Here is a 15,544-nt window from a genome sequence, read left to right as displayed (position 1 = left end):
ATGACTGACATCCCTACGTCCCCTCTAGCCTCAGATTCTTTATCTGCAAAGTAGTCTAAATGAAGGACGAGCTCAGAGAAGGCCCTTGCCTCCGGGTGACCCAGGAGAGGCCCTGCTTGGCTGGAAGTTACCTTGGGCAGCAGGAGATGGCACTGGTTGGTAACCTAAACATGTTCAAACGAGAGAATAGCTGGGCCAGGGCAGGCATCTGGCTTGTCCCACCAGGGTGCCAACCTTGGATTTTCTTTGTCTTCTTCCCTAGTCCCAGCCAAGTCCTTCTGCCCTTGGTACTTGCCTGTGTTCCCAGAAGGCAACACTTGCAGAGTCTAATCAATTTGTCAAGGTGCCACAGCCTGCTTAGGTAAAAATATTAAACTTTGCTTGTAATTCCCAGGAGCACTGAGGACTTGTTTTAGGTGATGTCCACAGTCATACTTCAGTCTTCATGGATTTTGTGTATTTTCTCTGATATTGCATGTATCAGGAAGCTGAGATGATTCAGTCCCTGGACTGACACTAATTTATTTCTTTATTTTATGTCCTGACAGAGAAGAGCACTGACTTACTCTGTCTTTACAAAGGTCAGGGAGTAGCCTATTAGTTTCCAGACCCTCTGCTCGGTGCAGGAATCCCTTCTCCAGATTTAGGTTTTTGTTTGACTACCTCTAAGGACAGGCAGCTCACTGCTTCCTAAGGCAGCCCATTCCAGCTTGACAGTGCCATTTGTTTGGAAAGTTTTCCTTACTCTGAGTAAATTTCCCAAAGTTCTGGCTCCATACTCCTTATGCTCTTTCCCATGACAGTTCTGAACCTTTAGAAATAAGACTTCATAGGTGGCTTCACTTTTCCTTTTTTTTTTTTTTTTTTTTACCTCAGACTCGATATCAGTTTCCTAATGCTGTTGTAACAAATTACCACAAATTTAGTGCCTTAAGGCAACACAAATATATTTTCTTGCAGTTCTGGAAGTTAGCAGTCTGAAATGGGTCTCACTGGGCTAAAATCAAGGTGTGGGCAGGGCTGTGTTCCTGCTGGAGGTTCCAAGGAAGACTGTGTTTCCTCACCTTTTCCAGCTTCTAGAGGACACTCGCATTCCTTGGCTCATGGCCCCTTCCTCCATCTTCAAAGCATGTTACTCCTGAACCCGGCCTGGTCAAGCAGCCCCCATCTGACCACAGCTTGCTGGTCCACCTTCTCCCCTCTCCACACCCATCCAGGAGCCCTGCCCTCTGGCCCTGCTCACTGAGCAGGAAGACTAGAAGCCTGCATCTGTGGAGTGCTTGCCGAGACCCAGACCCTGCCCTGGGTGCTTCACGTATATCCTCCTAACAACCCGATAAGGTAGGCACTACAGTGATCTCCATTTCACAAGTACGGTAACGTATTGGATCAGCTCTGTCCCCTGCCCACGCCTCATGGCAAGTAAGCAGCGAGCAAAGCAGAGCCCATGGGAACTTCTCCCCAGGAAAACGCTCATGCTTGCACACCTGTGGTAGATGATTAATGCAGTTCCAGGAGCTTTGAAGGCCTTCCAGGTCCCTGGTTAGGAAGCCCTCCCCAAGGAAGGAAAGTTAGCCTTACAGAGCCCCTCTGGGCCCCATTTGCATTGTCTCATTGAATGGTTCCTTCCGTCTGCCCCGCGGGAAGCAGACCTTTCTCAGCCTGCCCTCCTCCATAGCTGGGAAGTGGGAGAGGCAGATGGGCACTGGCAGCCCAGCCCTCCAGTCTCTAAAGTCCTGGCCTATCCCAGCCCTCGCCTCTGCAGATAAGAGAATGGCCACAGAAGGGCAGTAGTGACCCTCCAGTTCCTCAGAACCCTGGGAAGGAATCTGGGAAGTAACCCTGGTTGCTACCAGGATGCTGGGGACCCTGTGGGTAGAGTGGCTGGGGGATGGGCTGGCCGCAAGCCTGACAGAACTGAGGATCCAGGATGCTGGGAGGAAACAGACAGTGGCCAGAGTGGGATTTCCTGAGGTGCCTGCAACGGCAGGGAGGATGGCCTGAAACCAGGGAGGACCTCGCTGGGGAGCAGCTCTGTTCCTCTTTCAGGCCTACAGCCCAGTACCTGACTGCTGGAGGCGGGGGCTTCAGTCTTATCTGTTGGGGCCCTTTCGACTCAGGGGTTGCTGGAGGTCAGAGGACTGAACAGGGTGTAGACGTGAGGGTCTGGCTCTGCTTCCAGCTTGTCGTTTGTGGTTTGGGGCCATTCCTTCCTCTCACTGGCTGCAGGTTCTTACCTGTCCAATAGCTAGGTAATCCCCAAGGGATTCCTCAGTGTGGTAGCAGCAGTTCTAGGGTCTTTCATACAACTTGGCTCCCTATTTCTTTTGGCTGATTCTGAAATAAAAATTCTCTCATTCAAGTTAAAGATTTTGACCATCATTAATTTTCAAAGGTAAATGTGGGTCCTGAAAACAATTCCCAAGAGAAGTCTCTCTTTTCCAGCCCTTGCCTCTGAAAGCCCCTGGCCTATTAGCAACTTGAAGCAGGTTCTAGGCTTCTATGTAGCATGAACTCTGAACACACATACACATTACCTTACCTTCTTCCCCTGGCAGAGGCTTGAGACAGGTGTGCAAATCCCTTTCGTTAGAATCTTGAAAACCACTGTGTTGGATGATCTCTGAGGGCTTCTCCATCCCTTATATCCCATTGTCCCACAGTAGTGTGTGTGTGTATGTGTGTGTGAGAGACAGAGAGAGAGAGAGAGAGAGAGAGAGAGAGAGAGAGAGAGCATGCACGCATGAGAGAGGATTTGTTCCTGTATGTTTGTACCTTACACATGTGCTGGGATATGTGTGTGTGTGTCTTGATGCTATGTCACCTTCCCTGAGTCTCCTGATTAGGATTGCCAACCCCTTCCCCCCATGGTCACCATCACATTATCCTGGGTTTTGTCTTTGTAATGCTTATTATGAAATGATTATTCATAACATTTATTCTGAAATCCTTATGGATTTGTTGACCTGTTCCTTCTCCTCTCTCTCTCCACTAGAATGTCTATCTGGGTCTGTCTTGCCCATCACTTCATCCCTTTCTCCCTGCATGGTGGCTAGTTCATAGCAGGTGTTCAGTAAATTGTTGACTCAGTGTCTGCCTGGGTCAGGTGTGCATCAATGTGCTTGTGGTCAGGGTACTGCCCAAGACCTAGCAAACCTGGGCTTGGCCTTTGTCTGAATCTTGAACTGATCTCTAGTCCTGATTGCTGCCTGTTCCTTCAGAGAAAGGTTCTGTTGGCCCAGGAGAGCAGCAGGCAGAGGGAGCAATTGGGATGGCAAAAGGGGAAAGTCAAGGGCTTAAACTTTGCCCTCTCTCTCTACCTGCCTTTGCTTAGCTGAGAATCCACCATTGGACTTTTCTTCTGTGCTCCAAGTTAGCCACTCTCAAATCCTCTGATCAATTTTAGGGTCTTTGTGGCATCAGTTTGGGTGGCATTAGGGTGGGGTTTGTCATAAAGAAAAAAGCCTATTGCTCTGCTCCTGTGCTGGTTCCTTGGCCTCACACCCAGCATGTCTGGGCACCAGCTCCCGGGCCATTGTCCCAGTCAGGTGGCTTTTCTGGCTTCAGAACATCTTCCCCTGGGTTGCCTGGCCAGCCAGCACGAAACACACACACCACGGCTGAGATCTTGCTAACAAACGCAATGCAGGCTTGTGACCAGCCTCTCTTTTCCACTCAGCCTAGAGCAGCCTCCACAAAGGGCTGAGCAAACTAAAAGACTTGTCAGGGGCCTAGGGGAAAAATTCCACAAAAATATCCTTTCCATGCAACCCATTGGCAACCCTGGAAAGGGTAGGAGAACACTGTGCTTCCAGAGTTTACCTAAAGATGGGTCCAGTGAGTGAGTGGGTAGAATTCAAGCCCTTTTGGTCACAAACTGTGAGACCAAGATCATCTTGTTTGTCCTTCCCAGAATGTGTTAATGTAAGCTGTATAGAGTAGGAAAAGAAGTACTGGTTCTGCACTTGAGAGAGATACCATTACGGGTGTGCAAGTTCAAGTCCTAGCCCTGCCCTGGCCTGCTCAGTGACTCTGGGCAAATCTCTTGACCTTCCCGAGCCTCCATTTCCTCATTAGATGAGTGAGGATAAGACCTGCCTCTCAAGGCTGTTTTAGAACAAGAATTCCTGTGTATTAGATGCACCATACCTAGCATAGGCCAGAGGTAACGGGTTGGATCAGTTTGGTTATGACAGCAGGCTCTGCCTTTGGTGGACTCGCCCAACACTGGTCAGAGAACAGAGTTCCACACTTTGTAGTTTATCCACCAACTGGTAGGTGACAGAGCCTCTTTGATGTGGTCCTGAGGTTTGTGTCCATCGCATTGTTAGTGACACTTTTCCCTCTGTAGCCATGATACTGCCTTATTACCAGGGGTAGAATGAGTTGGTAACAGTTTTTTGTTGAGCTAATTTTCATTGTTATGAAACAGAGTGAGTTTCATCAGGTTTGATCATCACAACGACTTCTCCAAGTAGACAGCATTCTATCTCAGCAGCCATGGGGAGACAAATGAGAGGGTCTGCTCCGAAGGAAAAGGTCCTAGGGAGGGTGTCAGCATCCTGGGTTTGAGTACCAGTTCTGTCATTTGCTGCTCTTGTTACTGAGCATGACTTAGGTGTTAATAGCACTCTCTAGGCTAAAAGAACATTCATGTGGTACTTACCTTTAAGACAGTTCTGGAAGGCAGCAGGGACATGGGTGATTCTATTTGACATTGTTTTCCAGATGAGGAAACAGAGCTGTGGGGAGTTTAAGTGACTTATCCAAGATCCTACAGCTAACTGCACAGAAGCTGAGGGGTGGCATGGGAAACCCTTCTCTAGGTGGGATTGCCAGCTCAGGAGCCCTTGAGAGCTGTGCTGGGACTCTCATATCAGACTCAAAGCTGAGGGCTCTCTGCCAGTGGCACCTAGCAGCTGCAGTAATACCTCCTGAAGAAGTCTGCCCAGTACCTCACCACATCTACAATAGCATCTTTCCATCTGTTTATTGGTCATTTGCATATCCTCTTTTGTGCCTGTTAAGCCATTTTGCTACCTTTTATATTCGGTTGTTTATCTTTTGCTTATTGATCTCTAGGAGCCTTTATATATTCAGGGATACTAGTCCTTTGATTCTTTTGTGTTGCAAATGTCTTCTCCAAACTGTGGCTTGGCTTTTATTTTCCAAAATTTTATTATGAAAGATATCAAACATTTCTGAAAAAGGTTTGCAGAAAACCTGGAAGAATTTTATAGTAAACATATATGGACCTCCTACAGTCTATAATTAATATTTTATTATATCTGCTTTATCATTTACTTGTCATCCTTCTAGCTTCCATTGATCCGTCTTATTTTTTATGCATTTCAAAGTTGCAGCATCTGTACTATTCCCTCTAAATACTTCAGTATGAATACCATTAACCAGAGTTTAATCTTTTTTCTTTCTTCTGAGATGAAATTTGCATACAATGAAATAAGGAAATAATTTTCTCATAGGATGAGTTTTGAAAAATGTGTACACTCTGTGTGACCAGGCCTCCATCGAGATTTAGAACTTTATCATCTTCCTGGAATGTTCCTTCATGCTCCTTTCCAATCAATCCCTGTTCCTCCTTTCCCAGAGACAACCAGTGTTCTGATTTTTCCCACCATAGACTACATTTACCTGTGGTAGAACTTCCTATAAATAGGTTCATATAGTACACATTCATATTTATGTCTTCTTTCATTCAACATATTGTTTTGGAACTCATCTATATTGTGGCATGTATCTTTAATAAGTTTCTTTTTTTATTGCAGAGTTGTATTCCATAGAATTTCCATTTCATTTTTTATTATAATTTTTATTTCTCTGTGGACATTTTCCATCTTTTCATTAATTACCAGCATATTTCCCTTCAACATAGCTATCACAGCTGCTTTTAAAATCCTTGTCTGCTAATTCCAATGTCTGGATCATTGTGAAATGAGTTGCTCTTTGGTGCATTGTGGGAACACAGGCTCAGGCACAACAAAGACTTTCAGCAAGCTGACTTTTTTATTAGTTATACAGCACAAGGCTTTCAAAAGAGCAAGGGAAAAGATTCCACCATGGTTGGTCTCCCAGGGAGACCAACTGCTTGGGTTAGGGTCAGTGGATGGCAGCTCCACTTTGTGTCAGAAATGAGGGACCGGTTGTGACTGGTTTTCTAGAGAGGCTAACTGCTTGACAGCTCTGCACTCCTTTCTTCATGTTGGATATGAGGGACACTTGCACTGCTTGAGAACTGGGCTTTTGTATACTCCAGAGGGAGGGGGCTTTGCCAGTGAGCAACCTTTGTGATCTTTCAAGCAGCTGTGGCTGGTTAAGATTTAACATCTTCCCTGGCTCTTGCAAAATAGAAACATACTGAACACCTGCATGCAAACAAACAAGAAGGGAAAAAAGAGGGGGGCGGTGAGGGCTAGGAGATGGTCTTTGAGAATGTCTGTGACTTCCCCAGCTGTTACCCAAGCATTGCTTTCAGCTGAGTGCCTTTTCTGGTTTACAGCCTCTGGATTCTGTTCTACTCCTCTGAAGAGTATTTATTTTTTGTTTTGTTTTGTTTTGTTTTGTTTTGTGTTAGAAGACTCTTAGATTGACTGGGTTCAAACTGCAAGCTATTTCTCCTCTATTGTGGCTAGGAGCTCAAATAACAGTTCTTTTAGTCTTATCTGGGCTTCTTGATGTCTATCCCATACATACATGGTTCAGGGTCAGCAGAGATTTGGGCATAGTTTATGCATAGGATTCCAGGCTTTTACTTTCTCTTTCTCTCTCTCAACAAATCAGTTTTATTGATACATATTAATAAAGCATACAGTTCATCCAAATTGTACAATCAGTGGTATTTGGTATAATCACATAGTTGTGCATTCATCACTTCAATCCTTATTTAGAGCATTTTTATTATTTCAACAATAATAATAATAAAAAAAACAGACAAGAACATTCTACACCTCTTAATCTCTCTGTCTTTTCCCTATTGTACATAGTTGCTATTTCTGGTTATTCTTGCTCAATCATTTATTTATTTATTAAGAAGTTTTATTGAGATATATTCCATACCATACAATCTATCCAAAGTGTATAATCAATGGCTTTTAGTATAATCACAGTGTTGTGTATTCATCACCACAAAAAAATTTTAGAACAATTTCATTACTCCAAAAAGTAAAACTCCACACCCCTTTTTACTTACTTTTTCTTAGGCAATCATCCCAACAACCATCCTGTTATATACTGCAATGAACAAATGAGGAAACTGAGGTTCTGAGGGATTAAGGGAATTGTCTAATATAATTCAGCTAAGAAGTGGTAGATCTGGGCTTGATGTCCATGTGCCTGATTCTAATGTACATGGACTGTCAACTATTGCCATCTGTCTCTTGATGATTTAGCCATTGTCCCTCCTCTCAAGGACTTTACACTTTGGAGGGTGGGCAGGATATAAAATATATATGCAGGCAGTGAAGTTGAGTACTGCAGCTGCTGTGCTACAGGCATTCTGGGGGAATAGTCACTTTGAGCCAAGGGACCTAAAACAGGCTTCCTGCATGAGGAAACATTGTTGCTGAGCCTTGAAGGCATGAGAGGATTTAGACATAAAGAAGTGGTCTTCATGACAATGGATGCTGGGGGTGAGTATGCCTTGAGCCCAGATGTTCAGGAACCCCAAGGAGGAGGTACAGTGGCTAACTTACACCTTTGAATATGGTCTAGTGAGAGTGCACTCTGGGCTCCCTTCCAGAGAGTCCATAGTTCCTCAGGCCTTAGACCTACCTCTTTCTCTCCTGGGTCCAGGAACAATGAAATGTAAGGGGTGGGTTTTTAAAGCCTGGGCCCCTTCCCCACTTCCACCCCCATTCATGTATTCAGCAAATTCTTGCTGAGTACCAATGTGCCAGGCACTCTATAGGTCCCATGGGGACTTCTGAGGATTTAGCCTCCCTCTTCCCTCCAGTAGCAAATGCACCATCTACTGAAGAGATAAGACATGTACACATAACTAGACTCCAGGGAGGAAAGGACAAGGAAACCCTCTTCCTGCAAGGTTCTTCAGCCCCTCCTCAAAACCCATTGTGCTGTCAGAAGGCATTTAATCCTGCCAATTGGATATGAATTATCTGTCCTTCAAATCTACCCAGCCCCTTGGATTTTTCTTCTGGTAGCATTTCTTGCCTGGAGGAGATACTATTTGAGGGGAACCTTGAAGCAAGGGTAGAGTTTAGATTGTAAGCTGTTTGAATCAGAACAGAGTTCTGCATGTTTCTGGGTCTTGGTCCATTGTTTTCACTTTCTCTACTATTTCTCCCTGGTCTATTTCTTCCCTTTTTTGCACTTTAACTTTCACCTTGGTCTCTAGCCTGAACCTCTCCCCAGAACTACGGACTCATAAAGCCAAATGCTTGTTGGACATCTACACCTGAACATTTCATGGCCACCAGAATGGAAGTCTTCAACCTCCACCCCTACCCCACTGACCAGTCCCTTCTCCAGAGTACACCTCCAGCATCTACCTGGTTACCCAGGACAGATTTCTGGCCTCACCCTTCACTCCTCCTTCTCCCTCCAGCAGCTAAATAGTCACCAATTCTTGTCAGTTTACCTCCTTATTGTTTCTGGACTGGATCTTTTCACCAGCCACTACCCTAATTGGCATTACCTTGCTAGGTAAATTCATTACAGGGTTGTATTAGTCAGCCAAAGTGGTACTGATGCAAAGTACCAGAACTCTGTTGACTTTTATAAAGGGTATTTATTTGGGGTAGAAGCTTATAGTCACAAGGCTCTAAAGAGTCCAACTCAAGGTACCATAAGAGGTACTTTCTCACCCAAAGTCATTGGCCATGTGTTGAAGCAAGATGGCGGGCGATGTCTATGATGGTTCAGCCTCCTTCTTTCCTCTTAAGGCTCCGTGGTCCCAGCTTCCTCCCAATCTCAACTGTAAGCTAGCTTCAGTCTCATCTCTCTCCCCAGGGCTCATTTCTTTCCAGGCTCAGCTGCTCTGTTCTCTTCACAAGGTCGGCTGTAGGCTATCATGTTCATCTCTCTTCCCAGGGACTCTGCTGTGTCTAAGGAACTGTCTCTCTTCCTCTGTGTTTTTCTTCTCTGTGTATCTAATTCTGTGTGAGTCTGTTTTATCAACGCACCAAGGGGACTGGGACTCAACACTGAGTCACACTCTAATGAGGTGGTTGAATCAAAGCCCTAATCTTAAAATAATTTAATCAGATGTCTCAGCTGAGTGTAATACAATCAAAGGGTTGTCACCCCCAGAGGAACAGACCAGTTTACAAACACAGTAAAATATATTTTTAGAATTCATAAATAATATCAAATTGCCACACATACCATACAGGATTCCCACATATCATGCCACCATCAACACCTTACATTGTTGTGACACATTTGTTAGAAATGATGAAAGAACATCATCACAATATTACTGCTATCTATAGTCCATAGCTTATATTTGATGCATTTTTCCCACAAACCATCCTATTATTAACACCATGTACTAGTATTGTATATTTGTTATAGTTTATGAAAGAACATTCTCATGTTTGTACTGTTAACCACAGTCCATCACTCACCATGGTGTTCACTGTGTTATATGGTCTCCTGCCTTGTACAGTTCATCCAAAGTGTCCCCTCAGTGGCTCTCAGTTTCATCACAGAGTTGTGCTGTCATAATCTCAGTCCATTTCAGAACATTTTCATTACTCCACAAGGAAAAATTCCATATCCCCTTATACCCCTCCATTATTGGGCCTTAGCATTTATATAGTACCTTCTTTGCCATAGCTGTAAAAATACTACAATATTACTGTTGACTGTGGTCTATATGTTACATTAGTTGTGTTTTTCCCATGTATCTCAAAATTCTTTAATCATATCTCACCTGGTTTCCTCTAATTGTCCCCTCATCACCTCCATCTACATGGTCATGTACTCATCAGCTAGAGTGATGAGTACATCTAGATGCTAATGCCATCATATCACCCCAGCTGCTTAAAACTGTCAGTAGCTCCCCATTCTGGAAAACAGAGGTGTTAGACCCAACCCTTAGAGGGAGTTGCAGGCTGAATTAGTGTGACTTTGCCACAGAGACCCTGGGTAAATGTAGACAAATCCCTTTCTTTCTCTGGGCCTCAGTTTCCTACTGTAAAAAATAAGGAGGTTGGAATACTTCAGGGTTCCAAAGAATGTGTTTTCTGGACTGCTAGTCTCATGAAATGCTTTTTCCAAATGGGTCTGGTGTCCAGCATGATTGGGGAATGCTCATTCTTTAGCCCCACTTGGCAAGTCACAATGCCCATTAGCATGTCATGGATTCTGCCTGGGAAGTACCGCTATCAAGAGAGCTTTCTTGAAATCTTTCTAAACTCAGTTTTACTCAAACTTTCACCACCCCAGAGTGCTTTTGGAGCCAAGCATCTATTACAGTGTTGTGGAACCAACCTCTGTGGAGCATACTTTGAGGAATGTGGGAGCGAGTGATTATCCAGGGCTTGTGTTGCTGTGAAAGATGTTGATCCTGTTTCAGTTATTTGAGGAAAACAGATGACATCTAACCCAGGTCTGCATCCGCTCCAGTGATGGGTATCGAACAGTGGGTGCAATACAAAATGGTTAAATTGAATTGAATGCCTGGCTATTTGGAATGCAGACTGTAGATTACCAGCCATGGGCGGAGAGTGGATTAGTCCCAGAAAGAAAAAGTGAGTACAGGGCTTGATTGGGTGTATTAGTCAGCCAGAGGGGTGCTGGTGCAAAGTACCAGAAATCTGTTGGTTTTTATAAAGGGTATTTATTTGGGGTGAAAGCTTACAGTTACAAGACCCTAAAGAGTACAACTCAAGGTACCATAAGAAGTATTTTCTCACCAAAGTCTGTTGTCACATGTTGAAGCAAGATGGTTGCCAATCTCTGTGAGGGTTCAGCCTTGCTCTGTTGAAGCAGGATGGCGGGCCTGGTCTCTCCTTCCTTCTTCCTCTTAAGGCTCTGTGGGCCCACCTTCTTCTTATCTCAGTTGTAGGCTGGAGGGCTCATTTCTTTCTGGGCCTTCTCAGCTGCTCAGGCCTCTGTTCTCTTCAGCTGCAAACTACCAGGCAAATGGCTCATCTTTTCCCAGGGCTTTAGCTGTTTGAGCCTTGTCCTTTCTATCACATGGAAGGACTGAAATGATCAAGCTCTCTCCTCTTCTGCATCTGTGGAGCTGTCTCTCTTCCTGTGCCTTCTTGAGTGAGTGTTCATTTATATAGCCCACCAAGGGGGTGGGGACTTAACCTGAGTTACACCCTATTAATGTGATCAACTCAAGCCCTAATCTTAACATAATCAAAGACATCTCAGCTAAATCTAATACAATCAAAGGGGATCATGCCCAGAGGAACAAACCAGTTTACAAGCATAATCTCTCTTTTTGGAATTTATAAATAATCTCAAACTGCCACAATGGGAGAGCATGCCAGCCAAAGGAGTGATAGGCAATTCTGAGAGGGATGTGTGCCTGTGCTGCTAGCCCTGCTTGTTCAAGGCCATTTCCAATGGATAGTGCCTCTGGGCAAGTTTACCCAAGGTTGCTCAGGCAGCAGGAAGAGAAAGTGTCCCTTTATGTGCCTCTCAAAGGACTTAAGGCATTGTTGGTACTTGTACATGTCAATTCTAAGTAGTTCTGCTATTAACTCAGCCCTTTTCTATCTCTAGAGCAGGGGTACTTAACAAGAGGTCTGTGAACTTGAATTGAAATTCAAAAAAACATTTTTGTGGGGATGTGTTGGTGCGGGTGTGATATACTTATTAAATGATACACAGTATGGTGTGGACTTAGTAAGGGGTCCATGGTTTTCCCCTGACTGGCAAAGGGGTCCGTGGAACAGAAAAGGTTAAAAAGCCCTGCTCTTGACCATGTCCTGGGCAAGGGCGGGGGCCATGGCCTGCTGTAGCCCTCAGCTGGGTCTTGCATTAGCACTGATTGCTGGCAACACTGCTGGCCCAGGGCTGTGTTTTTTTAATCAAGGAGGCCAATTTAGCACTTGGGAAAGGCTGGTCAGCTGGACCACATTACTTTCCTCTCCTCATAGAAATAACGTAGGCAGACAGTGGAAGCTTCTGTGAATGGCTTTGCAGGCAGCCTCAAGTTGCCAGGCCCTCTCCTCTCCAGCCACTCAAGGCTGCTCACTGAGGTTCACCAGCCTCGCTGCCTGGCCTAGTGCTGTGAGGGAGACTGGATTCTCATGCCTGCTGCTGCCTTCCAGCACCTTCTCATTTGGTGGGGTGGGTGAATGGGGGTCAAGAGAAGCCTTTCCTGATTGTCCAGGCCGTAAGGCTGGGGTTTTATTTATTCTACCATAGTCCCTCTTAGGAAATATTTTACTTTCTGTCTTATTTTAGTAAAACTTATGCAACAAATATATGCTACTGCTAGTAGCTGATATTTGTCAAACATTTACTTCACTGTAGGGCTGGTGCTGTGCTATATGCTCCTTAAATCCTTACAATAACCCAAGGGAAGTTGGTACTAATATTATCTCAATTTTGTATATGGTTAAACCAAGGGAAAAATATATATATATATAAAAATTAATTTTCCTAAGGCCAGACAGCAAGGAGATGGTGAGACTGGGATCCTAATCCAAGTTGGCCTGGTTCCAATGCACCTGATCTTGACCATGACACCACATCACATCCCTGTTTGTTAGTGGCTTCCTCAACCATCTCTCCCACAGGTTGTGGGCTCTGTGAGGGCAGGGACTGGGTCCAGTTCATGGCAGGATCTGGCACAGAATGGGTGCTGAGAGGAACCTGGTATGCAGAACACGTGGGGGAAAGTGCAGAGAACATCTGCTCCTCACTTCCCAGCCTGGCATCCCCCAAAGACAATTACTGTGTCCTCGCAGCTGTTGGAGCTCAGAGGCTGTTCCACGTGGGCTCGGTCTGTTTCCCAAAACAGGTTTGCATTGTTTTGAAACCATGGTGCAGGGCACCCAGAGAGCAAATAGAAGTTGATCCCCACACAACAGGCAGTAACTAAGACACTGTGAGCAGGACAGCTTTGGGGGGCTGAAAGGGCAGGCTGGCTAGTGCTGAGAGTGTGCACATTTCAGAAAGGGGCCCACCCTGCAGGAGGCAGCCCAGCCGAATGAAGCAAGAGCCCTGGAGCTGTTCCTGCCCTTTGGCCCAATAATCCCCTTCCTGGCATTTTATTCCTTAGGAAGCAGTTTGACAGACTTGAAAAGGTACCTGAATGAAGATGTTCATTATGAGACTGAATGTAGTAATTTTTTAAAAGTTTTTTTTTCTGTAGTAATCTAACGCTAGGAACAAATGAGTTGCCCAACAATAAGGGGACAGGAAGAAAACAGGTGCTGGCACCATTTGATGCATGAACAGGACCATGGCATGCTATCAAAAGGAAGCCCAGGTCCTTCCATGGTACAGCTGCCTTTTCATGAGGTTTTTGAAATGGATAAGGCGGCAGCATCTGGTCCATTGTTGCCATTCCTAGGTTGTCAGCCAGCCCTCATCTTAAGTCTTTAATTTGCAAATGGTTCCTGCCTATCTGTGAGCATGCACATATCTGGAACCTTTTTCTCAGATGAAGAAAAGGAAGTGGGCAATCTTTTCCAGACAGGAGCAGGATGCTTGTCCCAAGTTCCAAGCTTGAATGTCCATTGGCCTTGTCAAGCTACTCTAGGCATAGAGCTCCCCCAACCCCACTACCAAACAGGATCCCATCAGGCCCAGAAGCAGCAGGATATATGGCAGAGCCATTTGTGGAGGCAGCAGTGGTGACTCTCACATCGCGCACCCACCTTTGGTGCTGATGGTTTTTTTTTGGTCTGGAAAATGTCATACCTCCCCTGCTCCAGGCCTGAGACAGTGGATCATTACACCTTGGGACTTTGTGCAGTGACGTTAGCAGAGGTTCACAGCATTTGGCCTTTGCATCTCCCCATCTCCCCCTCTCCCCACTCCTGCTATCCCCTTCATGATTGGCACCCTTGAAGATATTCAGCTTGGAATAGCATGCATGAAGCCCCTCACATGGCCATGCTAATTTACTGACTGCTCCCCCAAGGTTGGTTACACACAGAGACAGTTAAAGTCAGGGATGGGCAGATGTGGGGGCAGATTGATAGCCTGCCTTAAGGTAGTTGAGGCCTTCGATGTTCCCTCTTCAAAGCTTTACTCCAGGAAGAGACTTTTGAGATCACTTCAAGAATATGGAGCACAAAATACCATGATGTGCTGGCCCTTCTTTAAGGGTGCTGTGTTTGTGTGCAGAAGAATGTATATTTATGTGTGTGTGTAGTTGTTTTTGAATTCTGTTTCTCATTGCCCCTCAGAGCCAGGCCCAAGGTCAGGTAGCTAGTAGTGACATTGCCAGTACCTAAACCCAGGTCCCTTGCCTTCAAGTCCAGTGCACTTTGCTAAATGTCACCTGGGAAATGTGCTCTAATGTGGTTTTGTACCCTGACTTGGGCATGCCATTATGGCATACACTGGTACCATCAGTGTATCTATCCCCAAGCATCAACTGGGTGTGCTGTATGCCACCCTGTACTGGATATGGGTTGAGGGCAGCAGTTAGGAAGATGCACTGAACCCGGTATGCACCTACCCTCACCAAATTCAAGGGTTGCCTTGAGAATACTTTGCAGACCCAGTGCATCCAGGCCTTGCTGCTCACTCTGTGTGGCTCTCTACTCCCCTACCAAATTCTCCTATTGTCAGCCTCAGCTTACAATTTTTGCTCTTTGTTTTATTTTAATGGTTTTAGTTGTGAAATATAACACACAGACAAAAAGGCACATAGCCAAGACTATAGATTAACAAATTATTATAAAGCAAACACTCATGTAACCACCACCCAGATCAAGAAATATAACAGTGCTGGCACCCTAGACACCACCCACATGTGCTTTCCCAACACTATTTCCCCATTCCCCACTAAAGGAAACCACTAACCTGATTTTTCCAGAAATCACTGACTTGCTTATCTTTATAATTTTGCCATTTAATATGAATCTCTAAACACTATACTTTAGCTTTGCCTATTTTTTGAACTTAATATAAATAAAAATCATGCAATATGTATTCTTTTGTGTATGGCTTCCTTCCACTGTTTGCAAGATTGATCCTCATTGTTGATATTGAGCATTTCCATTACTTCAGAAGCTTCCTCATGCCCTTTTGCAGTCAAACCCCTCCCTCTCTGGCCCCAGGCAAGCTCTGATGTGCTTTCTATCACTATAGATAACTTTTGCCTTTTGTAAAATTTTAAATAAATCAAGTAATACAGTATGTACTTTTCTGTCCCTGGCTTCTTTTGGTCATTATAGTTTTTTTTTAGTTCATTCATATTTTGTGTATGAGTAGTTTGTTCCTTTCCAGTTTGTGTAATATTTCATATTGTAAATATACTACAACTTGTTATCCATTCAACCATTGATGGGCCTTTGAGTTGTTCTCAGTTTTTGGTTGTTACAAATAAAGCTACTATGAACATTGGTGTACAAAGCTTTGAATG

This window comes from Dasypus novemcinctus, chromosome X, assembly GCF_030445035.2.
Source record: "Dasypus novemcinctus isolate mDasNov1 chromosome X, mDasNov1.1.hap2, whole genome shotgun sequence".
NCBI classification, from domain to species: Eukaryota; Metazoa; Chordata; class Mammalia; order Cingulata; family Dasypodidae; genus Dasypus; species Dasypus novemcinctus.
The sequence above is the reverse complement of the archived record's forward strand: the minus strand, read 5'-3'. Positions refer to the sequence as shown.